This window comes from Pyrus communis, chromosome 10 (assembly GCF_041283825.1).
Source record: "Pyrus communis isolate YQ-2024b chromosome 10, ASM4128382v1, whole genome shotgun sequence".
Classification (NCBI taxonomy): Eukaryota; Viridiplantae; Streptophyta; class Magnoliopsida; order Rosales; family Rosaceae; genus Pyrus; species Pyrus communis.
Window position 1 is genome coordinate 31,444,554 of NC_142574.1, and position 27,546 is coordinate 31,472,099.

At 37.9% G+C, this 27,546-nt stretch overlaps 3 pseudogenes; 1 reads left to right on the forward strand and 2 right to left on the reverse strand.

Moving 5' to 3' along the window:
* The first annotated feature begins 5,421 nt into the window (after window positions 1–5,421).
* LOC148693899 (small ribosomal subunit protein mL103 (rPPR7)-like) lies at window positions 5,422–6,619 on the forward strand (annotated as a pseudogene).
* On the reverse strand, window positions 6,615–8,664 carry LOC137728589 ((3S,6E)-nerolidol synthase 1, chloroplastic-like; annotated as a pseudogene).
* A 13,454-nt stretch (window positions 8,665–22,118) lies between these two features.
* On the reverse strand, window positions 22,119–23,730 carry LOC148693900 (uncharacterized; annotated as a pseudogene).
* Window positions 23,731–27,546: the final 3,816 nt, after the last annotated feature.

Genomic DNA, 27,546 nt, shown 5'->3' on the forward strand with positions numbered 1-27,546 from the left:
CGAATTCTACAGATAAGTTCAATATAATTAATCGATCTCTATTTCATATTGATTTGATTTATTTGTGATTCTAATGTCTTGTTGTTATGATTTCAGAATATGTCTTACATAATCGCCATGAAAATCAATCGTCGCTAGTTATTCAAGTTTTCTTTCGTGTGTGGAGTCCTGAGTATCTGTGTCGGTGGTCCAAGAAAGAATCAAATATACTTAAAGTTCAAAGGCAGAGAGTACAATAATTAAGATTAAGCATCCTACAATCTATAATTCTGTCATGCATTTAGACAATTTGCGGCCACTTTTCTCACCGCCTAATCTTGATTTGACCATAAAGCTTGAGGTAACGAATTTCTTGAAACATAAGATGGAGGAACATCTTCCTGTCAAAATTTGTGTTTAGGGCTCAAAACGATCACTCCACCATCATATGTACCGCACGCCTTTTTCTCTCATATTAGTTCGGCTATACTCCCATATGGCAATTGATTTTATAGTGAAATCTCAAGTTTTTATGGTATCAGAGTAGGTTGGCTCACGTGTAAAGCTCAACGCCCACACATGCTTTATCTTACTCCTTTTGTGTTGTTCATTTATTAGACTTAAAAATTTGCCACACGCGAGATGACGCGTGAGGATGTGAAAGGTAAAAGATTCTTACATTGGTGAAATCAAAGACCTTGCTAGAGCTTATAAGAGGTTAGACTATTCTCTATACTGCCATTTGATTTTATAATGAAACCTCAATTTTCATTTCAAGTTAACCCTCGTGAAGGGGAGAAACTTGCAAAGTCTTATGTTCATCAACAACGGGATTAGGTGGATTGTTCTACTAACTTATAATAGAATGTAACTCTTATATTGGAGTTTCAACCTAAACAAATCACAGTAACATCTAAATATAGATGGGTGTTTTTCTTTGAAGATAGATCAGACAATCCACCTCATCTGATCACTGTCTGACGCAAAAAAAAAATTTGCACTAAAGTGTATACTCCTTTATCCTATTAGAGCGATGATCTACTGACAAGGACCATTTAGTAATCTTATTGTTTTTCATTCTTATTTTCTTACTCTATCCTCCTTCAGGCCTCCTCCTGTCCTCCATATATTGCATCATCAATGAACAAAGTTGAAATTTGAACTTTCTAAAGTACACAAAATTTGGTTAATAATGTTCCAAACTATATATATAACAACAAAGGGACTAGAGTATTAATTTAAACCAACATGGGCGGCTCAGACATTTTGTAACCTTTGAATCTTTTCTTCTTCTTTCTATTTGCAAAAAAAGTACAGGGGTGGGGTCGGGAACTCGGGATCTAAGAAAGAACCAAATATGCTTGAAAGTTCAAATGCAGTGTACAGAAGGCGAAGATAGTGCTATTCGGCAAAAGCTTGTTTCGGACACCATCAATATTGAAGGAAGCTTCCAAACACATCTGCCCAAATTGCTGAAAAAAGATAAATAAATGAAATACGCTCAGAAGTCAGATCTACAACCTTTTGGTTTGGCAAACTTGTGGGGATCTCAACTATATCTATTTCTTTATGTTTTTTGGTAAAAAATTTCTAACAAAATAGAATTTTTTTTTATTTTTAATAAACGATATTATCTACATTAAGGTTCATGTATACGATTACGTAGTTCGTTAATTATGTATTATTTAGAGAATTGTTTTTGTTGAATATAATTTAGTGAGTTCGACAGCAGCACTCAACACCACCTAATTATGACCAAACTATTTTTTATACATTTTTTAAGGAAATTTAGCCAAAATAATCTCGAAGATTTGCATAACTTCTCATTTGGTTATTTAGATTTGAAATCAATACAATTGGTCTCTGAGATTGTCCACCATCAATCTTTTTTTTTTTTTTTTTCTATGAATAGTTTTGTTAAATAAAGATTAAAAGGACAAAATTACCCTCAATTTAATAAACAATAAGCCAAAATGATTTGACAAAATTTGAGGGTATTTTTGTCATTGTATCATTATTTAATGGAGATTTTTTCACGAAATTACCAAAATGATTAATGGTGGACAAACTCAATGACCAATTCTATTGATTTCAAATCTTAGGGACCAAAATGAGGAGTTATGCCAGGTGTGGAGCCTAAAATAATCCTAGAAATCCTAGAGGTGACATGTGAACTTTTGCTCAAGAAAGACAATATTTCCCTCATTAAATAGGCAAGCTTCTCAGAAACTCAAGCGCAGTTCAGCACCCCTGAAGGTCCAAGCAATTGTATACGACTGTCCACAGCTTACCTGCCTATGACAAGGAAAAGTCAAAGTATTAAGGATAATGATTAATTACCCAAATTCTATCTTTAATATATTCCCAATTGAAGATTGACTCCATTCAAGTAAGTATTCCATATTTAAATCGATTAGGGATATTTACACCATTATCTCAAGATATTATTTCCTATTTAATATCTTGGGAATATTCTCTCCACAAACCTTGGCCAATAGGATGTCGTCATGTGTAGGATAAAACCCTAACACCATTGCCGGCACCTCCTCCTATAAATTCCTCCATCTCTACCAAATTTCAGTAAGCTTTTGATGCCGCTAAAAGCCCTAAATAATTACTCTTTTTAGAGAAACTAACTTAGGCATCAGAGATTCATGCGCATGAGGCCTAGGTCTTTGATTAAAGGTGCTAAATGTTTTGCATATGCATTTTCGTCAAAACTAGAAACGACGAAAATTTGCATCGACATCAAAAACCATTTTGAATAAAAAAAAAATTTGTTACATGTTAGTTATCCTATTATACCATTTTTTTATGCGTACTTTTGTTTTCTTATTCTTTTTTTTTTTCCTAAAGCGCTGGCTACAAGAGAGATTCCATTTTTTTTTTTTCCTTATTCTTTGTTCTTTTTTCTTTTTTTTTTTGACCTATGTGGTACTGATTGAATGCCAATTATCATTTTTATTTCTTCTTTCTTCCTTCATTTCTACTGAGAAAAACGTTTCAATGCTCCATTTTGACGACTCTATTTTTTTTTTTTTTTCCTTTAGTTTATGTGCACTCTCCCTTGCGAGATTATTAAAGACGGAAGATCATTAGCACTTTCGTTAGCAAGTTAGCTAGGGTGGTTGTTCATCAGCGGATTCCCCTTTTGTTCTTTTAGCTGAAAGGATAATACATGAGATATGGTAGGAATACTGAAATTAGTCAAATTAGACAGAAGATGATGAGTAAAGTTGGGTACTAACTACTAAGGTCATCTTCAACCAAAATGGTTAAATATGATTCCATCCAAAATTATAGTTGTATAATTATTATTTTTTTTAAATAAATAGTATCAGAGCATATTCATATACCATTTTTAACTGAAAGAGCTAAGCATAGTCCATCAATAATTTATTAGTTTTAATTTGTTTTTTCTTTCAATTTATTGATTAATTTAATTAAACTACTACTTATACCATTTTAAAATAAAGTTATTCGAACATTATTTTTGAGTGTTAGGTGAAGGACAACCTTAAAAAGAATTTTGACAAGATTTTCAACAATTTATCAGTAATAATAAAAAAGATTAATTGTTAATTCCTCATGATTATAATTACAGGAAATAGGGATGGCCTAGCAAACCTAATTTTGGGACTTTGTTAAGTAAAGTTGGGAATGGCACGTAATATTGATGGGACTGTACGTGATCCTCAGACATTTTCACGATGCATACGAGACTCACGTCAAATCCTATTGTGATCCCACACGTTTGTTTTTTGGTATGCTGCGGGAAACCGGACCGGCAAGACTTTCGAAAAAAAACGAGTACAACTTTGAAATTTTCGTCGAATGACTAGTGACTACTTACTATAAGATGGGAAATGATTATTTTCGAATTTTCTTTGTGGGGATCCGAAGAATTCATCAATCGCGATTATTATCATGTGATCAGTTTTCGTTAAATATTAGTTATATTTAATTTTAAATTTTAAATTTTAAATAATTTCTGATCATACGATGTACGATGAACGACAGTAATTGATCGATCCTCCGAATCCTGACAAAGAGAATCTAAACAGGAATCTTTTCCCTCTAAGAAGAACAACAACCCAAAACCCTAACTTTGTGGAACTTTCATTGTTTTTGTTAAACATTGATTACGAACCCCGAGACTGAAAGCTAAATTGGTATTAATTCCACTCCATGCATCGTCCTTTTTCACCTACATACACAACTAAGATCATCTTTAAAGAAGATGTCAAAGTATAAATATCAAATGTTAATTTGATGGCTAACATGATAATGTCAAATTTTCTTTTTTTCCAACCGATATGTTTCTTTGTTATAAATGATATATCTAGGATGCATTAAAAAAAAAATCAATTAAAATACATTTTCAAGATCTATAATTAGTGAATTAATAGGATCCGCATAATAAAACAATTAAAAAAAATGTGACATCACCTTTTCACATTAGTCCACTATGAACCCAGTCTGAAAAGTCATTACAAATTGTACCATCTTAATCACAATCAGCATCCCTTCTGCACAACATGGTAAAGTTTTTTCACGTTCCTTGTCACATTAGTCCATAAAACAACAGAGGATCTTTAATCCCAGCTTTACCGACCAAGCAAAAGCAATCCTTATCCAGAGGATTGCATGGGATCTTCATTTGAACTTGAGCAGCCTATCTTCTGGCATCGGCCATGATTGATCCTAATGCAATAATACCATGACAAAATCACAATAATAATCTCTCAAAATCTAACGTGTAAAACCGGAATCCTTTCTTCATCCAACAGCCTTAATTATAGCGGGCGATGGTGTTAAATCGAGTCTAAACAATTAGAGACTAAACCATGTTGAACTCTAGTTTTGTCAAGCTCTTGTGATAAGGATGCTCCAATGCATATGCGACTGCCGAAGCTTGATGTGTTACTGTTGAAGAACAATGTATGAGTTATAATTTTAGTCTTGAAAAGGCTCAAGAGTCAAGAGTACGTAGAACAAATAACGACAATAAATGAATGTGAAATGGAAAGTTCAATTTTTGTTACAGAACTTATAATGCGTTTTTGGATGCATAAACGGCCTAGGTTGGGAATCGATTTAATCATATACATGTATAAGTTTAGTGCAATAATCTTGATCGTTAAATTTAGTCAATGGACAAGATTACTGAGAGGAACAAGACGCATGTTCATCAAGTATTCATATATGTGTTGTCACATTACTTATTTTACAGCTAAATAACCTAGTCCAATATGCTCAACGGGTACATTTTCTTTTTGGGCTGCGGTCAAGACTCAAGCCCGTATCCAAAGAGTTCGAGTTGTTTTTTTCTGTTTTTTTTTTTAATGTTTTTTAAGAAATAGAGGACGAGTTATTTTCTCTCAAACGTACTAACTACAAAGGCCCAAATCCGAAAATCCCGCGGCCAACACCTCCGAGGGGATGTCGTTCTCTCGAGTTCTCCAGCGCTCCTTCTGCACCGCCACCCAATCCAACGTCACCAGCAGTAGGAGCATTGGCGCCATCTCCACCGACCTCTACAAAGAGCGCAACCTCAAACGCCTCGTTGAGAAGTTCAAAAAATCATCCGTGCTCTATCGCTTCCATACCAAACTCTCATTTACGAGGACACCGTACGCCGTCTCGCCTCCGCAAAACGCTTCGAGTGGATCGAGGAGATCCTGGAGGACGAGAAGCAGCACGCGGACCTCTCCAACGAGGGATTCGCTGTCCGACTGGTTATGCTTCACGGGAAATCTGGCATGTTCGAGAATCCCGGTGCTTGACGAAATGCCTGAGAAAAACTGTGAGCGCACCGTCTTGTCCTTTAATGCCCTCTTGGGTGCTTGTGTTAACTCCAAGACATTTGACAAGGTTGATGAGGTTTTCAGAGGGGTCTCTAAGAAGTTGTCAATTGAACCAGATGTGGTGTCGTATAATACTGTGATCAAGGCGGCGGTTTCGATGGTCGTTGAGATGGAGAAGAAGGGTGTTGAGTCGGATATGATCACATTCAACACGATCATGAATGCGTTGTTTGCGAATGGTCAGTTTTTGGCAGCCGAGAAGATATGGAGTCGAATGAAGAATGTTGTCCCTGATGTTAGGAGCTACAATGCCAGGTTGTTGGGATTGGCTTCGGAGAAGAAAACTGACGAGGCGGTTAAATTATTCGAGGAAATGAGGAACAAGGAAGTAAACCTGATGTGTTAAGCTTCAATGCCTTGATCAAGGGATTTGTTAATGAGGGTAAATTAGAAGAAGCTAAACAGTGGTATCGTTAACTGGTGAAGAGTAGTTGTGCTCTGCAAAAATGGACTTTCCACAGGCTCTTGTACCTTTTGTTTGCGAGAGGAGTGATTTGGACATAGCCTTTGAACTCGGCGAGGAAATTTTCAAAAGGCGTCTCCTTGTGGATGTGGAGTTACTGCAGAGTGCAGACTGGTGGATGGGCTAGCTAATGCTTCCAGGATCAATGACGCAAAGAAGATTGTGAGGCTTGGGAACACAAATACATAGCTAAGTTACAATTTGCAGTTGCCTTCAGAGGAATAATGTAATTCTATTGTTGTTTGTTTCTTTTCGCATGTCGAAATGTTTGTGCTTTTATTGCTAGACCCTTCTAAATTTTATAGTTAAATTTGTGCAAGCTTCAAATATTCCTTCAATTTCAGTGTTGAATAGTTATTATTACACAGATTTTCATACAGCATAGATTTCAAATACGCCTCAACAGGTGGAAGGTGTTGGTCATCATCGTAGCGACACATTAACGGGGCCATTCTTACAAAATTAAGGGAAGCCGTGGTGAATGTCGCTGGACAAGGGTAATTAGGAGACACCAATTCTTTGTTTAGCTGCTTCCATTCTTCTTAAATCATATTTACAGTATTTTCTTGTGCTTCCTCCATTGAAGAACCCGGATTTTCATCTAAGTAGCGTCGTATCTATGACCCCTCGTGCCGATCCTGATTCTCATCCTTCAGTCAAACTATGCACATTTTGAGAGATATGAACAAGATGTTTACTCTATGTAACGTGTTTGATTTGAATCTGATTATATATATAATCACCTAGGCGCTTCCCAAATCTTCCCAAAGCCAAAGAATTGCTGCTTTGGAAAATGCAATTTCTGGAGTTTCATTCAATGGCTCCACACTTTCGTTGTACCTTGACCCAAGAGAAAGAATCTATGCACCATCATCGCACAAACCCCAGAAGAAACAATACCATTCTTTAAGTAGTCTTCCGCCTTCGGCAAGTGCCCGCATTTGAACCGCTTTGCTTCTGATAAAAATGCATTGCACAGAATCCTCCACTGCACGTGATAGTAGAATTAACTATCTGTTAAACCTTTTCTTGAACAAATTAGTAATTAAATTTCATGACACTAATCCGGTTTAATATATTACCTTAAACGAACGTAATGGGTACCACCCATGCTTTTGATAGAATTTGCAGCTGATTTCATTCGTCATATTGTAAAGAGCCATTAAATATATGTTCATGTAGTCCGGTTTAAGTGCTCTATAATATTTACTGATCAATTCACGGTGAAAACTGGTGAAGCCAATTAAGAAAGTACAGGACATTTTATTGTTTACATATTGACGGCCTCAGTGAAGAGAGTTAGTTCATCACGCGTCTCGTACATCGAAAATGTCATCAATAAATAGTTTTGTGAGCTGAATCCTCTCAGTTTGGATCTGTTGAGCGCAAACTACAGTTCCTAGGCAGTCCCATCTCTTTCCACCACCTAATTAATTTGTTGGATGAAATAAACAGACAAATTAGGATTTCTATAGTGCAGTTAACCATATTGTCTACATGCGGATATATTCTTGATATTGATAATATTGTTAGTACTTCGACCTTGTAGATATGTGCACAACATGACTGACGATAAATTGGACCACATTTTAAAGAAATGCTGTTAAATGCACGATGTCAGTTAACTTTGAAAATTTGAATATCTCCTTTTGACGTAAGGACTGAACCAAATTAAAATCCGTTTTCCCACATCCTGTAGCATATTTAGCCATCTATTGTTCACGCCAGCTAGGGAATTAGTAAAAAAAAAAAAAAAGAGTGGCCATGAATGTGGCCAAGCTTTTGTGATGGGGGTACTCCAGTGTGTTGCCCACAACTCTGGCCTGATGAGGACCAAGATAGGACAATGATCTATTTAGGAGATCACTACTCAATTTTCCAGCTTCATCAAGTGCATCTGCTGCTTCCATGCTTAGCCGTGAAGCTTCATACACCAATCCCTTGACCTCTAAACTAATTAACATTTTCTTAAAATGCTTCCTTCGCTTTCCTTCTAGTTGTTGACACATCTATTAATAACAAAAGTTATAATTGGGAGTGATTGACTGATACTGAATATCAATCTACAATACTACGTAAATATATGAAACAAATTGTTACCGAAATTTTAGTTATACTCACCCTCAGGCACGAAGTGACCATGTTGTCTGACTAGCCAGAACCGAAGGGCAACTTCATGAAGGTCATTATGTTGATGAGAAAGGCCATGAGCTGATAGATATGATTAGGCCAATTTGTTCTTCGAAAGTGGTAATCTATACCTAGACGTTGAACGACATCGATCATGTTCAAACTTTCGAGCGCGCCTTCTCCTCCTACTTTGCTCAATACATTCTTGAATACCTCCAACTTTTATTCATGTTAGAAACGGCATGTCATCCTGCAAGCAAGGTGGAGTTATTGGAAGAGTGGACATAGGTGGATATAAATAGCTGAAGGAGATTAGAGTGCCTAAGAAGTAGGATCTTTTTTTGAGCAATATTTGGAGTGGAGATAGCAAAGTTGGCCTGAGAAGAAAATGCCATAGAAGGAAGAGTACAAGTGTTTAAATTTGTTGAAATTTTTCGGCACATGTATCTAACCAGGGCCGGAGCCTGACATAGATTGTAGGTGGCCCTGACCCTGTCGCACCATTTAAGCAAGCTTACGTTATTCCTTGATTTGCACAAGTTATCCATCATTAAATGTTTCTTTTATATTATATGTTTTGCCTATCCGCAACCCAACCCCCCACCCCCCCCCCCCAACAAAAAAAAAGACTCCGTCATTGTATAAATGTATGTTATACATTAATATATTTTAGAATTTTCACTCTTTTTCATAACTTTGAAAGAATTTTTATTCCATGCATCAACCTACATTGCTCTTAATACATAGAGAGTATGGGTTCCCACATTGAGAATATAAGAAACCTTATATGTGTTTATAAGGAATTAGGCAACTTTTGATACTTTCAAGGGAAAATTTTTGAAATGTCATATGAACTTATTCCTATTTTTCAAATTGTTATATAAACTAAAATTTTAAGCAATTTGTCATACCAACTTTAAAAAATCATTAATTTGTCACCTCACCCTAACTGCCGTTAGGTTTTCCATCCAATATAAGTCAAGTTCCTCACATAAGACTTGTGTTTGGGGTTATTTACCCAGTTTACCCAGTTTTTTCCCGCGGACCAGTCACCTTTCAGACTATTTTTCGACCATCTCCGGCAATCATTGGGCATCCAAATAGGTATAATCTTGTTCTACACTTTCTTATCTTCATTTTGATATATTATGGGTCAAATTTGGTTAAAAATTGATTGAGTTACGAAGCTTTGAAAATCGCCCAAAGAGTTTTTAATGGAATGACCAAAATCATGGATGGACCGTGGACAATCTCAGGAACCATTTTGTATAATAATCCAATTTATAATAATCTCAGGGACCAGTCACTCGATTTGGTTGTGTATTAAAGAAGTTATGAACGTTTAAAGTTTACCCAGTTTCCGACGAGTTTACCAGTTTTCTCTCGGATTAGTCACCTTTCAGGCTATTTTCCGGCCATCTCCGGCAACCATTGGGCTTCCAAATATGTATAATGTTATTCTACACTTTCCTATCTTCATTTTGATATATTATGGGTCGAATTTGATTAAGAAATGATTGAGTTATAAAGTTTTGAAAATTGTCCAAAATCATTTTTAACAGAATGACCAAAATCATAGATGGTGGACAATCTCAGGGACCATTTCTGTTGATTTTCAATTTCAAGGACCATTTCTATTGATCATGCAAATCTCAAGGACCATTTTGTATATAATAACCCTTGCAAATTAGTCCAACTATCTATTAATTGTTTGTCATGTCACATGATTGGTTACAATATTTGATTTATTGAATTGAGCTTTTTACCTACAATGCAAACTCGTTGTGTGGTCATTACCAAAAACAATTGAAGATATTTCTGTTACTCAACAACCTTATAACAGTCTTAGCAACCTGGCTATTGCTTCCTTGACTAAGGAATTTGATATTAAAGACTTGGGGACACTTTCTTGGCATTTAGATAAATTAGATTACTTAGAATCAAGAGGGGTTGTTTCTTTCTCAAGCTAAGTACGTGTCTGATTTACTTACAAAAACAGAAATGTGTCATATAACATATTGCTCAAGGATGACGGGGTACTGTGAACACGAAAGATTCCTTGAAACAAGAAACCAGAATAACGTGGCACAAAATAATATTTTTGTGTTTATGATTTTGGGGTTACGATCTCTCTCAAATTTGGTCCTCTGATTCTATCTCCGTAAGATGTAGATTTGTTGATCCAAGGGCCGTCGAGGCTTGATCTTGGATGAACAGTTGTAAGTTTCTTCAAGGGCCTTCGGGGCTTGATCTTGAAGAATAGTTGTTGGATGAGCGGATCTTCAAGGGCTTTTGGGCTTGATCTTGAAGAACGGTGGATGGGCGGATCTTCAAGGGCTTTTGGGCTTGATCTTGAAGAACGGTTGGTTTTCTTCAAGGGCCGTCGAGGCTTGATCTTGAATGAACAGTTGGTTTTCTTCAAGGGCTTTTGGGCTTGATCTTGAATAATGGTTGTGTGGACTTCTTCAAGGGCCGTCGGGGCTTGATCTTGAATAATGGTTGTGTGGATTTCTTCAAGGGCTTTTGGGCTTAATCTTGAAGGTTGATGGATGAGCGGATCTTCAAGGGCTTTTGGGCTTAATCTTGAAGAACGATTGGATGTGTGGATTTGTTGAGGTTGTTGATCCAAAGGGCCGTTGGGGCTTGATCTTAGGATGAACAGTTGAACACTTTCTTCAAGGGCCGTCGGGGCTTGATCTTGAAAGAGGATTTAACGAAGAACGAAGAGAGCTTTCTTGGTCCTTCGGAATTCTTGGGAATTTGGATGGTTGGAAGCTTTGGAGTTTCAAAGCTTCAAGGATTTGGGGAATTCTCTTCTAATTTTGGAGTAGAGAAATGTATTTGTGAATTCCTTGATGCTTGATACCTTGATGGAGAAGCCTATTTATAGGCTTTGAGAATGAATCACCACCACAAAATATTTTTTTCCTTTCCAAGCACCATTGCCTAATTTTCCCACTTAATGCAATATTGAAATTGAAGTGGTGTAACTTATGGCCTAATTTCCCACTTAATACCATTTTAAACTTGAAGTGGTGTAACTTATGGCCTAATTTCCCACTTAATGCAATATTGAAATTGAAGTGGTGTAACTTATGGCCTAATTTCCCACTTAATACCATTTTAAACTTGAAGTGGTCTAACTTATGGCCTAATTTCCCACTTAACACCATTTTAAACTTGAAATGTGTATGCTTTGTCATTGCCCAAAATGAGAAGAACTTGCTTTGATCCGTAATGGATTGAAGTGTGCTTGCCTTGTCATTGCCCAACATGAGAAGAAAAACTTGTTTTGATCCTCAATAGATTGAAATGTACTTGCCTTGTCATTGCCCAAAATGAGAAGAAAAACTTGTTTAGTCCTTCAAGGGTATTTCTTCCTATTTTGTTGAGTCACACGCCATGTGTACAATTTGTACAACACGTGGCGTATGCCATGTATGCCTTGACACGTCAAAACTTTAATGCATTGGTGAACATTTGTTTTACTGAAATTTCGATGTCTACAAATGCCCCCACTTCAAGGCGCGTCGTAGACATGTGTTTGTCACGTGTAGAAGATGCGTTTTGAAGTCCCTTAATGTAGATGTCAACCCAAGGGCCGTCGAGGCTTGATCTTGAATTGGGCTGGAAATTTCTTCAAGGGCCATTGAGGCTTGATCTTGAGTTCGACTGGAAGATTTTCTGGTTCCCTCCAATCGTTGATTTTCCACAGGCTTAGTCTTGAACTGGGCTGGAAATTTCTTCAAGGGCCATTGAGGCTTGATCTTGAGTTCGACTGGAAGATTTTTTGGTTTCCTCCAATCGTAGATTTTCCACAGGCTTAGTCTTGAACTGGGCAGCAGGATATTTTGGTCTTCCCCGAAGGTCTGAGCTTTACTCTTTTTTTCTGTTTCTTTGTTCAATCTCTCCAATTCGTATTGAAGAGGGTTAGAGGATAGCTCAGCATATGCAGTTGTTGCTTGTCTCCACATGCTTTAATGTATCATTTTCACTTGCCTTACTTGCTCCCCTTTGCAGAAGTGGTCCCTTCTCTGGAAGTGTATCAACCGTTGAAGATGACTACTCGAGAGCAACGCTAGGTAAGCAACCAGGGAATAGATTCCAGGCAGTCGGTTCCAGATCGGAAGACTGACTCCAAGTGCCGGCTGATTGCTTCTTTCACTTTGCCATGCGAGTAAGAACAAGGACAAAGGAAAAGACAAGGAAAAAGCATGATATGAGATACCTTTGCTTTCGACCTTGATGATATGAGATACCTTTGCTTTTGAAGAAGCGGCGAATGGATCAGCACATGTATTTGTTGTGCTTGTCTCCACATACTTCAATCTACCGTTTCCTCCTGGGTCATCTGTACTCCAGGCATCTGGTATCTTCTTTGGGGAAGAAGAAAAAATTGAGTATTTCGAAAGGCTTTGCTGGGAGTGCGCCCTCAGAGGTGAGGAAGAGTTGGGCATTTTTTTTTTCAGGTATGCCTTGCCATAAAAGATGAAGGTCGACATATATAGGGATTTCCCAATAGCAAGTGGTGGTTATGTTCTTTTACCCTTGTCGACAAACGTCTCTTCGATTTTTTAACAAGCGTCTTTTCGATTTCTGAGCGAGCGCCTCTTCGAAAAAGTAGTCACGGGTGCGGCTCTGTCACCACGCTTGTTGGCAAAGGCGCGTAGTTGGGATGATAACCTTCACGTGTTTTCAACTTTGTCAGAGATCTTTTGACAAAGTTGAACGCGTTATCTGAAAAGCCGCGAAAGCGTCGCCGAACTTCACGCAGGAAAATCCGATTTTTTGAATCGGTGGTCGTGTCGCCTTGGCTTTTTATAGAGGTATCGATTACCTCCAACATGCACACTTTGAAGATCGCCCGTTTGTGAAAATCGTCTTCGGCCCTTTCTGATTTTACTCCATCCACCTTTCTCTTTTAACCTTTTGACAATGGCTAACCCGTCTAACATTTGCTTAGATTTGAGTCTCAGCAATGATCCGAGTGCGCCGCGTCAGGTAAATGTATGGTGCCCTTCTTTCTTATCTTCTAATGGCCCTTTGACAGGTGAAGATTCTGTGATGAAGGACGCAACAACAGCTACAATAGTAGCTAGGAACTTCCTCACTCCAAAAGATAGTAGGCTGCTTTCAGAACGGTCCGATGAGTTGGCCGTTCAAGAGTCCCTAACTCTCAGTGTTCAGTGCGCAGGCTCTGTGTCCAACATGGGCCAACGCCTACTTGCTCGATCCCGCCAAGTGGAATCATTGATGGCGGAGGTGGAAACTCTTAAGCAAGAGATCAAACAGCTTAAGCACGAGAATAGAAGTTTGCATGTGCTTGCAAATAACTATTCGACGGGCATGAAGAGGAAGCTTGATGAGCTGCAAGAATCCAGTGGTCGAATTCAAAGTGACCGTCAAAGGCTTGCTGCTTTTTTCCAGAGGCACCTTTTTCCTGGCTCATCTAGCGTTCCACCAAGTATTGAGGCCTCTTCTTTGATGCCTCCCGCTTCTGTAGTTTTCCCAAGTAGTGGGGCTTCACGTGAACAACCTTTATGAAAGCTCCATCTCTTTTTTTTTTTTTTTTTTGTACGCACTTGTAATTTCTCGGAGATCAATGAACATGCTTTACTTATTTAGTGTATTGTGCTAAATACAGATAAAACATATACATCACCAAGATGTGTTATTTCCTCTTTTTTTTTTTTTTTTTTTGATGATGTGACTGTACTTGAAGTTTTGAAGTTTCAAGTTGCCTACGTACCCTTGGTTGAGGAGGGATCAAGTCATGACGTAGTTCAAAATGAGTGATGATTTTTTTTTTTTTTTTTTTTTTGATGATTTTGCCGTACACAGTTTATGCTCTTGCGGGCCAGGAGCGTTTGGTGCCGTTTGCAGTTTCAGCTCGTGCAGGCAAGGAGCGTTTGGTGCTGCTTGCAGTTTCAACTCGTGCAGGCAAGGAGCAATTGATGTCGCCTTTTATGCTCGTGCAAACCAGGAGCGTTGGTTGTCGCCTTTTATGCTCATGCGGACCAGGAGCGTTGGTTGTCGCCTTTTAGGCTCATGCGGACCAGGAGCGTGTTTGAATTTGTCAAACGATCTTAGAGAGGCATTCCTTGCAATCTTCATAGCAAGGAGTCTTGACCGAGTGATTGAAGAAGTCTTTGGGGAAGAAATCGCGCATTGTGATGGCAACGGACGATCTTTGTGTCATAACTTCCTCATCCTCAACACTTTCATATAGCTTTGAAGGTTGACGGTAGCTGCTTTGCCCCCTTTCCGATTGGTGAACTTGTGGAGGAGACCTATGTTTCTTGTGCATTTTCTTTGGAGTGACATAAGTCCATCCTTCAATTTCACTTGACTTGGAGCATGCCCCCAACAGTCGAGGTGAAGACTTTGAGTCGAAAGAGCCAGAAGTGACATCTTTCTTAGGGATTTCATCTTCAGTGCCGTTCTCTTGGGTTTGTTGGCATGAAGATTTGCCAGTGTGGACGATGATGCGCCTCCTTACTTTCAGTGGTCCTTTTGTGTCGACCTCTAGGATTGCTTGGCGCTTCATCCTTGAAGGAATCAAGCTTCGAACGTCGCATTTTTCTGCTAACCCATCGAAATTTTCTTCCTTTGGTGTTGTCTTCCTCTTTCCAAAAGGCTTCTCATTATCTTCAAATCTTTCCGAAGCTGATCGTCGCAGAGGAGAGATAGCTGTGTTGCTTTGTTTCTTAGGCTTTAACAACCTTTCAAAAACAGAGCTTTGGGATGTTGGCGCGTTAAGCCTCTTGAAGACAGAGGTTTGGCCTTGACTACCAATGCGATTAAACACTGAAATTCTGGAGCTTGAATGGCTCATCCTATCGAAGACCGACGTCCGAGGGGCGGGTTTAGGCTCTTTTTGGTCTTGTTCAATGCTCACGCTGATGTGTTGAGTGCTAGCTTTCTTCACTTTGCTTGAAATCTTCACGGGTGTATTTGGTGTGAAGCCAAGTCCAGCTTTGTTATTGTCAACTCCGTAATCATGCTCCTTCAACTTCTTTTGAGTCTCGGTGAGGTCACGATCTTTGTCATTGACGGTGTTTGAAACCTTCTTTCCAAGATTTGAAGAGGAAGCAAAGTCATGCCTAGCCTTTGACATGAGTTTGTAGGCATTTGGGTTAAAGCCTTCTTCGGTCTTCTTAGTTGGAAGAGAACTTGGTTTCACTTTGACGCCATGCTGTGCCTCCAGACGGTTGATGAGTCCGGCGGTTTGCAAGTTTTTCTCCTCTGCAGTCTTTATCAGCCTTGCAACTGTTTCCTTCATCTGAACCAGCTGTTTTTCAATGGAGGTAGTGCCGATAGTCATGACTTGTTCTTTGTTTGAAGCCATGGACTGTGCTTGAATATCTTGAACGGAGACAGAGATGAGAGGTAGAGATTGTCCCACTGGGCGTGCCAAATTTGTGAACACGAAAGATTCCTTGAAACAAGAAACCAGAATAACGTGGCACAAAATAATATTTTTGTGTTTATGATTTTGGGGTTACGATCTCTCTCAAATTTGGTCCTCTGATTCTATCTCCGTAAGATGTAGATTTGTTGATCCAAGGGCCGTCGAGGCTTGATCTTGGATGAACAGTTGTAAGTTTCTTCAAGGGCCTTCGGGGCTTGATCTTGAAGAATAGTTGTTGGATGAGCGGATCTTCAAGGGCTTTTGGGCTTGATCTTGAAGAACGGTGGATGGGCGGATCTTCAAGGGCTTTTGGGCTTGATCTTGAAGAACGGTTGGTTTTCTTCAAGGGCCGTCGAGGCTTGATCTTGAATGAACAGTTGGTTTTCTTCAAGGGCTTTTGGGCTTGATCTTGAATAATGGTTGTGTGGACTTCTTCAAGGGCCGTCGGGGCTTGATCTTGAATAATGGTTGTGTGGATTTCTTCAAGGGCTTTTGGGCTTAATCTTGAAGGTTGATGGATGAGCGGATCTTCAAGGGCTTTTGGGCTTAATCTTGAAGAACGATTGGATGTGTGGATTTGTTGAGGTTGTTGATCCAAAGGGCCGTTGGGGCTTGATCTTAGGATGAACAGTTGAACACTTTCTTCAAGGGCCGTCGGGGCTTGATCTTGAAAGAGGATTTAACGAAGAACGAAGAGAGCTTTCTTGGTCCTTCGGAATTCTTGGGAATTTGGATGGTTGGAAGCTTTGGAGTTTCAAAGCTTCAAGGATTTGGGGAATTCTCTTCTAATTTTGGAGTAGAGAAATGTATTTGTGAATTCCTTGATGCTTGATACCTTGATGGAGAAGCCTATTTATAGGCTTTGAGAATGAATCACCACCACAAAATATTTTTTTCCTTTCCAAGCACCATTGCCTAATTTTCCCACTTAATGCAATATTGAAATTGAAGTGGTGTAACTTATGGCCTAATTTCCCACTTAATACCATTTTAAACTTGAAGTGGTGTAACTTATGGCCTAATTTCCCACTTAATGCAATATTGAAATTGAAGTGGTGTAACTTATGGCCTAATTTCCCACTTAATACCATTTTAAACTTGAAGTGGTCTAACTTATGGCCTAATTTCCCACTTAACACCATTTTAAACTTGAAATGTGTATGCTTTGTCATTGCCCAAAATGAGAAGAACTTGCTTTGATCCGTAATGGATTGAAGTGTGCTTGCCTTGTCATTGCCCAACATGAGAAGAAAAACTTGTTTTGATCCTCAATAGATTGAAATGTACTTGCCTTGTCATTGCCCAAAATGAGAAGAAAAACTTGTTTAGTCCTTCAAGGGTATTTCTTCCTATTTTGTTGAGTCACACGCCATGTGTACAATTTGTACAACACGTGGCGTATGCCATGTATGCCTTGACACGTCAAAACTTTAATGCATTGGTGAACATTTGTTTTACTGAAATTTCGATGTCTACAGGTACCTTTTAACAATCTTGAATTGTATAGAAGTATTGTAGGGGCACTTCAGTGCCTTACCTTTACTAGAACAGATATTGCATTCTCAGTGCATCAAATCTGTTAGTTTTGCTGTATAAAGGATACTTGGGTATTTGTAGGGTACACAGAACTATGGTATTCAATTTGTTAAGGGTTTCATAGATTTACATGCATTTAATGATGCTGATTGGGCTAGAGACCCTATTGACAGAAGGTCAACAACTGGACTTGTAGTTTTCTTGGGGTATAATCCTATCTCTTGGTTTTCCAAGAAACATAACACAGTTTCTCGATCCTTTATTGAGACTGAATATAGGGTCATTGCCTCCACAACAGCTGATATTGATTGGATTGGACAATTACTTGTTTTTCTACAGATTCCAGTGCCTATTCCTTCTACATTGTTTTGTGATAACTTGTATGTCATTTCTCTTACATGTAATCCAGTCATGCGTCAAAGGACAAAGCATATAGAGATTGATGTTCACTTTGCTAGGTAAAGGGTTGCTAAACAACTTTTACACATGCAATTTGTCTTATCAAATGAACAGTTTGATGATATCTTGACAAAATAATTGTCTACACCATTTTTTCATACACATTGCTGCAATCTCAGACTTGGTGCTTCCTCTCCTGAGCTTGATAGGGGATGATGACATTATAGGATCAATGGATGCATAAAGTGACATGTGTCAATAGATTAGGGAATATGTTATAAGGTTGTTAAGATTGTTGACACGCCCCGATCCTGATGTATGTGGGACATCAGGATGGTCACGTGCTGGCCGACACTTGAGGGTGACGCAAGTCATTTAATGAATGTATATACTAAGACATGTGAAACATGCATGCAGATTTCACATATAAAGACGCAAAGTAATAATTAAATATAAACTACTGAGATAATAAAATAAATTCAACTGCCAACAATGAAAACATAATGATAATGCATGACATGTTCAGATCATACATCTAATTTAGAATACAAGCGAAAGGTGATTTGACAATGATGTCAAAGCAAAAAAGATGACATGATATCACTGGTAGGGGAAAACCTCGTAGTTCGGGTCGTAATCATCATTCCTATGTCCTGAGGGGGCGCAAAACAAACATAAGTGGACCAAGTTGATATACATAATTATAAAACAGTTATTCAACATACTAAGCCCCAAAGTTTATAAAAACTTCAATAGTATATTACATAATAGGTTTTCTGAAAACCCAACATACGCATAAAGGCTAGCTTTGTGCCTGGGAGATTAGTCAGTCGGGTCAATCAATAGTGGTGGAATTGTCCACACCCTCATTCTCTCTCACCTCAGACTCAAGCCTCACCTCAGTACCTGAACCCCACCACCCTCCTTGTCGATTTCTCTCTCCTCCCACATAAGTGACATCACCCAAATTCGTCGTTGAATCCCAAATCTACCCATACTAGTCCTCATTCCTCAGTCCTACATGCGCATCCATGACACTATTACATAAGAAATGTAGAGAAATCCTAACCCTTCTTGGGTCATTTCCAAATATTTAAATTGGGGAGAAAACAACTTAATATATAAGATTTTACTTGTCAAATCATTTTGGGAGGTGTCAGATTTTTACCTTACCTTTTGGATTTGAGAATCACGTGGTATTGTTAATCTTCATGAATTTAACTATATATCTTTCTATAATCTTTCTATAGTATGCAAGAACTAGAGAGAAAGTAGAGAGAGAGAGGAGAAGAAGAGGAGATATTATTTCTGTAAAGTATATTTCTTTCATACTAAGTAATCCAACAATCTTGCCTTATATAGGCAGTTACAAAACTAGTTACTAATGAACCAATACACCAAGATTGTGACACGTGTCACAATCATGGACCATTGACTATATATTCTAACATCCCCCCGCAAGCTCATGCTTTGATGAACTAAGCATGAGATTGATACAATGAGTTCTAAACAGAGGACCACTTAAACCTTTGGTCAATATATCAGCAAACTATTCTTGGGATGAAACAAACTGCATTGTCAATTGTTTCTTGGCCACCCGTTCGCGAACAAAATGGACATCGATTTCAATATGCTTAGTCTTCTGGTGTTGCACAAGATTAAATGACAGGGCAATAGCTGACAAATTATCACAGAAAAGAACTAGAGGTATGGTCACGGGAATATGTAGAAAGACAAGCAGTTGCTTAATCCAATCCAATTCTGCAGAAGTGGAAGAAAGAGCTCTATATTCTGCTTCAGTAAATGATCTAGACACAGTTTGTTGTTTCTTGGAAGACCAAGATATGGGATTTGATCCTAAAAACACAACCAACCCTGTAGTGGACCGTCTGTCATTGGGATCTCCTGCCCAATCTGCATCACTAAAGGCCTTGAGGTGAAGATCTCCACGAGCATAGGTCACTCCCACATTCATAGTACCTTTTAAGTACCGGAGAATTCGTTTTACAGCAGTATAATTAGCGACCATAGGTTGCTGCATAAACTGGCATACCTGATGCACTGAAAATGCAATGTCAGGCCTAGTGAAAGTAAAATACTGTAAAGCTCCCACAATGCTCCTATAAGCACCAGGATTAAAATAAGGATCACCATCATCTTTAAGAAGTCGACTATATGGAATGCATGGTGTATCACATGCCTTGGCGTCAAGCATTTCAGTCTTCACTAACAAATCATGAATGTATTTAGTTTGGGACAGAAACAATCCGCTGGGAGTCTTGGAAATTTGAATGCCTAAGAAAAAATGTAAAATCCCCAGATCTTTGATATCAAACTCAGTAGTAAGAGCACTGATAACCTGTGGAATTGAAGTTGTAGCACTCCCAGTGATGATTATATCATCCACATAAAGCAATAGTATCACAACTGTATTTTCAACATATTTGACAAACAGTGAAGAATCTGCATATGTATTGACAAATCCCAGCTGAGGCAAGAATTTTGTAAATCGATCATTCCAGGCTCTAGGAGCTTGCTTCAAGCCATAAAGTGATTTATGAAGTTTGCACACTAAATGAGACTAAATTGGATCCTGAAAACCAGGTGCTTGTGCCATATAAACTTCTTCTTCCAAAACTCCATGCAAGAATGCATTTTTAACATCCAATTGTCTAAGATCCCACCCAAAATGTGCAGCAAGAGCAAGGATTAACCTCACAGTAGTAGGTTTAACCACAGGACTAAAAGTCTCACCATAATCCAAACCTGGTTTTTGACTAAACCCTTTAGCTACCAAACGGGCTTTATGTCGAGCAATAAATCCATCAGAGTGTTTTTTGATTTTGAAGATCCACTTGCAGTCAACAAGATTTTTAGTAGATGGCAAAGAAACCAGAGTCCAAGTACCCTGAGCTTGGAGAGATCCAGTTCTTCTTGCATAGCTTTGAACCATATAGGATTTTTAAGAGTTTACTTATAAGAGCTGGGTTCAATTAGAGACAAATCAATCCCTTCACAGGTTTGAGCAGATGCAAGGAAATCCTTCTTCTTACAAATACCATTTTTGCTTCGAGTTTGCATTGTATGCAAATTGATTGGAGGAATATCCAAAACAGCTTTCAGAGAATCAGGATGAAACTCAGTGTTCTCAATACTTAGTAGAGGACTGGGATCAGGTACCACAGGGAGCTGAGAAGAGGATACAGGTGCACTAGTAATGGACTGAGGATTAAGTGAAGGATTTGAAGATGTTGGTGATGAAGACACAATAACATAGTTTGTATTAACCACTGCTATGGGAAGGGAAGATGAAGTGAGAACTGATGAATTAGGGTGAGTAATGGTGGCTTGTGTCAGTAAAGCTGCATATGGGAACTGTTGTTCATAAAAAATAACATGCCTAGAAATGTAAATCCGTTTCTTAGGCACATCATAACACATATATCCCTTATACTTAGAAGCATAGCCTAGGAAAACACACCTGGTGGTTTTGGGTTGAAGTTTGATGCTGTTAAATGGTTTTAACAAAGGAAAACAGGCACAACCAAAAATTCGAAGATGGGATAATAATGGAACACTACCAAATAAGAGTTCAAATGGTGGCCTGTTTTGAAGAATAACAGTTGACATTCTATTTATCAGATAGGTAGCAGTTTGATATGCATAAGACCAAAATTGATGTGGCAGTGTAGCAGTTTGCAATAATGTCACAGTGGTTTCGATAATATGTCTATGTTTACGTTCAGCTAACCCATTTTGTTCAGGGGTGTATGGACAGGACTTATGATGAACCATACCTTTGTCCAGAAGAAAAGATTGAAGCCTATGACTCATATACTCTCCTCCACCGTCACTTTGTAAAATCTTAATCGTAGTAGAGAACTGATTAAGTACAAAATAATAGAATGCAACAAAGGTAGAGTACAAATCAAACTTGTTTATTAATGGAAAAAGCCAACAATGTCGACTATATTCATCAATGAAGATTACATAATATTTGTAACCATCAACAGAAACACAAGGTGTAGAACCCCACAAGTTACTATGCATAATTTGAAAGGGCTTAACAGACTTATTGACATGAGGTGGAAAGAGTAATTTGCTAAATTTTCCTTCAAGACAATGATGGCACAAAACAGATGACTTAGAAGGGGTACCAGGTACATTGGCTTTATGTAACATAAGAGAAACAACATGATTTGTTGGGTGACCTAACCTATCATGCCAAAGCTGAGATTTAACAAGTTGTCCCAGAAAAGCTTTTGCAGATAGTGAACTTTGTGAAGAACCGGAGTTGGGATAGGAAAGGGAATGAATAGGATATAGTCCATTACTACATAGCCCTTTGTAAAGGATCCTCCCCGTGGCCTTGTCCTGAGTCCAAAAACAAAAGGCATCAAAGATTAGCCAACAATTATTATCAAGGCAGATCTTATGTACTGACAATAAATTGTGTGTTATCTTGGGAACATATAACACATAATTTAATTTGATTGGTTTTGCTGGATTATGAATAATAGAATTCCCAACATGGAAGACTTGTAAACCTTCACCATTGGCAGTTTGTATGGTCTCATTGGTAGGTTAAGGTGATGCCAAGGATAAGTTGTTCATGTCAGCAGTCATATGATTGGTTGCGCCAGAATCAGTCAACCAAACTTGGGGAGGTGCTGATGGAGTAGCTGGTTGAGGTGTAGAATTGAACACAGTGTGTATAGCATATATTGAAGATTACTGTAACTGATGTGTGTGTGGCCGTGGAGACACTTGATATGAATACCGAGGTGAATGAGGCAGTATGTGATAGTTAGGAGGGGCAGATGGGAACCCATTGAAATGTGGCGAACTAGGAGAACCAATGTAGTTAGGTCTTTTATCATTGTAGAAAAAAACCAAGTCACATGATTCATTTTTCCACAGATTTGACAGCCATGCCTTTCTGAAGGCTTTGCACCACAAAATGGAGCAGTGTGACCACCAATGTTACATAACTGACATGTAGGAAGCATAGAGGTAGAGGAATGCCCCACTGAAGATATTAGAGAGTGACCAAGAATTCCTGATGCAGAAGTAGACAAACCAGGTGCCTGAGTTGAGTACACAGGTCTGGGATTGAAGAATCTATGTCCCTGATACTTTCCTTTACCCTTATGTTTATTCCCATTGTAAGCTTTGTAACCGCCAAAGGTAAATTGAGATTGACCATGAATATTGCCAAACGACTGCGAGGATGATACATTTTTAGGCTGAGAATTAGCAACCATAGCAATTATAAAGGAAGCATTCGAATGATTCTCAACAATGAATTCTTCAGCAAGTAACTGTGCCCTAAAGTCTTTCAGGGTAATGACACTTTCACGACCTCGAATCACACAACGAAAAGTATTGTATTCAGAAGGCAAGCCATTAAGAGCGAGTATTACAATATCCTCATCCTGAAATAACACTCCAGTAGTTGACAAATAATCCCTAGCTTCTTTAATGCGTTGTAGATAAACTAAAATGGAATCAGACCCCTTTTTAATTGTCTGCAAGTTCGACTTCATCTGAAAGATACTTGTTTTGGATACAGTGGAGAATTGCTCCTTTAAACGATTCCAAAGATTTCTCGAACTTTGACTTTCAATAGCACATGACATAGCCACAGGTGATAAAGTCGCAGTAATCAATTGCATTATAGCCCTATCATGCATTCTCCAAATCAAAACATCATCATTCTCAGTAGACATAGAAGAATTAATACCAGATTCACCAGTTTGTGAGGGACAAGAGGTCGATCCATCCACAAATCCCATAAGACCATTGCTTTCCAGTAATAGTTGCATCTGAAAATGCCAATTAAGATAATTGGAGTCATCAAGCTTGACGTTAACAGAGATCGAGATCGACGAAATAAGGTTCGTAACCGGCGATTGAAGTAATTGTAGCTGAGACGCAGTCACCATGTTTCACGCAAGATTGCAAATTCTTGAAACACAACCCCAATTTCAGTCAGAAATTTTCACAAACACGTAATGTGCAAAGATCGCAGACAACAAATCGAACCAGAAACTGATCCATAAACTAAACCAGTAATCGATCACAATGAATAATCACCAACAAAACCCTAAAAACAAAGAAGATTGAGTCTGATCAGAAAAAAAAAACCGAGAATACCGAAGATGAAGAAGGAAGAAGCGGAAGCAAGAAGGATCGAAGATCACGCGTCAGCAACAATGGCAAGTGATACCATGTTAATCTTCATGAATTGAACTATATATCTTTCTATAATCTTTCTATAGTATGCAAGAACTAGAGAGAGTAGAGAGAGAGAGAAAAAGGAGAAGAAGATGAGATATTATTTCTGTAAAGTATATTTCTTTCATACTAAGTAATCCAACAATCTTGCCTTATATAGGCAGTTACAAAACTAGTTACTAATGAACCAATAGACCAAGATTGTGACAAGTGTCACAATCATGGACCATTGACTATATATTCTAACAGTATTTAGCCTTTGAATTTGTGATTTGAGCCACTCTTCGATATCATCTTCGTCAATCGAGATAACTCACAGAGAACATACATACATGAGACATTTTTGATTCATCTTTATCTAATCTGTGTTGTGGATAGGAACTAAATGGGACGAAGGTTGAACTTTACCTCTGAAGTGTTATTGGGCCAGGATTTGGGACGGAGATCTGACATGCACACGTTAAGGATGAGAGAGAAATGGGGATTAAACCCAGAAGGTGGGATCTTCCGAAGAGCAAGGAAGAAGAAAAGGAGAAAGGAAGATGAGGTTTTAAATGGGGAGAATAAAAGAAGCAGCTGAGACAGAGAAGCGAGCTTCCATCCTTAGTTGAGGTTCAGGCCTGTGGGAGAGGAATTGCAAGAGAGAAACTCTGTTCAGCTAGTACCATCTCTCTGCAACGGACACTCGTTCCCCAACTCTCGTTAGGATACAATCGGAGCTTCGGGTTTCAAGAAGCAAGTGAAAATGAAGTGTGTTTCCATCCCCACCCTTTCTACGATGGTCGATATGTGAATGGTTGAAGGGGTGGCAATTTCGTAAATAATCAAAATTTCCAATCTGAAACTGAAGAGGCGGGGGCAATTTTGTAAATAAACTACTTTTATGACACATTAGCTGCAATTGAAGGTTTTTATTATTATTTTTTTTAATTTAGTTACTTAGTATTACAATCTAGTGGTACTCTTCTTCACTTGTAAGTGAGAGGTCATAAGTTCAATTCTTATCAAATGCGAATTTGAACCACATTCTTACTAGTTCATTGTGAGGTTAAACCTATTTCCTTCCCCTTAGAGTAGATAATATCATTCGTTCAACAAAAAAAATTGTATGAAATTCTAGAGGTATTATTTTCGATCCAACAAATATTCAACATGTGCAACACTACCTTAGGCGAAATATTTTGGCGGCAACCATTCTATGGCTAGGGGATGACTTGGAAAGTTCAAAGGAAAACTAATAAAAACGGTTTGAAAGATAAGGATAAAATAAATGGTAAAATGAACAGTACCAAGATTGATTTTTTAGTGTAAAAATATGGTTTTTCGTTAAAGTGAACAGTACCAGAAGTTTTTCGTTAAAGTTCCCAAAGTTCAAAGGTGGTCAAATTAACTGAATTTTTTTATAAATAAAATAATCATAATTATGCCCACCCCGAACTCAGATCATCTCCACGTCTCTTTAATTATGCGGATCCGACGAATCCTTGAATCTTGGCCGTTCACACAAATCAAACGACCAGAAATAATTATTTATTTATTTATTTTACATGAAACAAGGCTACCTCTCTTGAGTATTAATAAATTGACAACTCAACATTAGGTAGTTAATGAGGTTGTCATGTCATACTAAAGCTGTTAAATTATTAAAAAAATTAGTTAGTTAGTTAGAAGTGTAAGAATGAAGTTTTAAGTTAGATATATGCGTATAAAAACTCTGTAATTGTGAGGATCTATTGCATCAAGTCTGAAATACACTTCATACAGTTTACTCTCTCTCTCAATTATTTCTCTCTCAAGTACTTCATTTTCCTACCATTCTTATTGCTCTTTGATTCTTTCTTAATGTAGTTAATAGTCTCACCCCTTTCTAGTTTCTTCCTTCCGTTCCGTTTTATCCTCACTTTCTCTCTCTCTCTATTCGTAGCTCCATCGCCATGGATATTAGTAATCAAGACTCATAACTCACTGTTTTTCTTTCTAATCTCTTTAATTTTTTTTCCCTTTGATTGCAATTTGCCACCGATATGCTTTTAAAATTTTTCCCTGCCTCTCTTCATGTCTAGGTTCTGAAAAAAAATTTATAAAAAAACCCAAGAACTATTTTTGCATTTTTTTTCCTATTAAGAACTCCATGGGCCTAATGATAACAAAATCCAGGAAGAGGGTTGGAGATGAAGGCAGTGAACAGAGATAGAAAAAGGGGAGAGCGTAATATTTTATCCCCCCAACCCACCCAAAAAAAAAAAAAAAAAAAAAAAAAAAAAAAAAAAAGAGAGAGAGAGCATAAGTGAACAGAAGAAAGGGGTGGTGCTACATCGTTTTCGTGATTTATTTATGGCCGTTTGATTTGCGTGAACGACTAGGATTTAAGGGTCCGTCAAACCCGCAAAAAAGACATCTTGCGAGGATCTCAGTCCCGTCACTCATTGTCTATTATTCCACACACGTTTTAATGGAAGTTTTAATAACAAGTTTACCTTATGGCAAAATTTCATAGAATGAGACATAATCTCTATTAATTAATGAAACCTTCTTTGCCAACCAAAAGATGATGAAAAGACAAATTAATCTTCTATCACACAAAAAAAAATGATGGCCAATAATGTAATTTCACATGTCCAAATTTTACTATTTTTTATTGAAGCATCACCTACTAGTGATGTTAAAATACCTCCTCTATTATTAAAAAAAAAAAAAAAAACCAAAAGCAAAAACCTCTCATTCTCTCTCTCTCTCTCTCTCTCTCTCTCTCTCTCTCTCTCTCTCTCTCTCTCTCTCTCTCTCTCTCTCTCTCTCTCTCTCTCATTTTCTAAAACAATGTGTTCATACACACAAAGTGTGTAGGCAAATGCTAGTAAAATATAAAAAAAAGAGTTTTTTTGGGGACTAGAGTGACGTAGGCAGCTCCGCATCTTTCTCTTTCTGATGCACCACCGGTCCTCACAACCCAACTCAAGCAAAAGATCCAAGATTTAAGTTGCTGCTTCATTTTGGTGTTTGCAATTCACATCACAATTAATATTGAAGAGAAATTCGATTAAGCAAACATATTATACAATTCTTGAATTTAAGAAACGATTCATGATATAAACGCAAATGGTGAGAAACTTGTAACAAATTAAAACTTAGGGTTTGTCGGCAATAGCACGGATACCAATTTAGGTACTCTTTAGATGGGTTTTGTGATTTGGTCGACAAAATTAGATAAGAGTTTAATAAACCATAAAAAAGCTTACTAAAGTTGGTCTTCAAAGAGCAAAAGATTAATTGTATCTGGTTTTGTTTGTTTGTTTTAATTAGATGCTTGAAGGCTTAGTTAATAGATTTAAAGGGTTGCGAAATTGAGAAGCGATGAACTTACCAATAAATTCTTCAATATTGAGTTTAACGAAGGGATTGCCGGGTGGATTCAAGGAAAAAACAATATTGGACCGTTGAGGCTATTTTAGGAATAATGGTAAGTGTGGAAATAACTTTGCTCCCTTTTTACTTTTAATTGGGGGTGTAAATATAGAGGGAGATAG